Here is a 258-nt window from a genome sequence, read left to right on the forward strand (position 1 = left end):
TGCTTGAGGAAAAGAGAAGGAAGAACGAGTGGTGTGGATGAGAAAGGGCAGGGGAATGAAGCGTGATTAAGGAAAGGCTATTAAGTGAAAAGAAAACAGATCATGTCCGGGAGCTGTGCATGCTCAGCAAAATTGGGTTTAATCAAAATTAAATTTGGCCACCTGTGTAAAGCCAAAGGATCTCTTTAGGCAGGCATCGAAAGTGGCGCTGAAGGAGGGGAGAAGGAAGATTGGAATAAAGTTTAAGTTTTAAAGTTT

Source organism: Penaeus monodon, chromosome 21, assembly GCF_015228065.2.
Source record: "Penaeus monodon isolate SGIC_2016 chromosome 21, NSTDA_Pmon_1, whole genome shotgun sequence".
NCBI lineage: Eukaryota > Metazoa > Arthropoda > Malacostraca > Decapoda > Penaeidae > Penaeus > Penaeus monodon.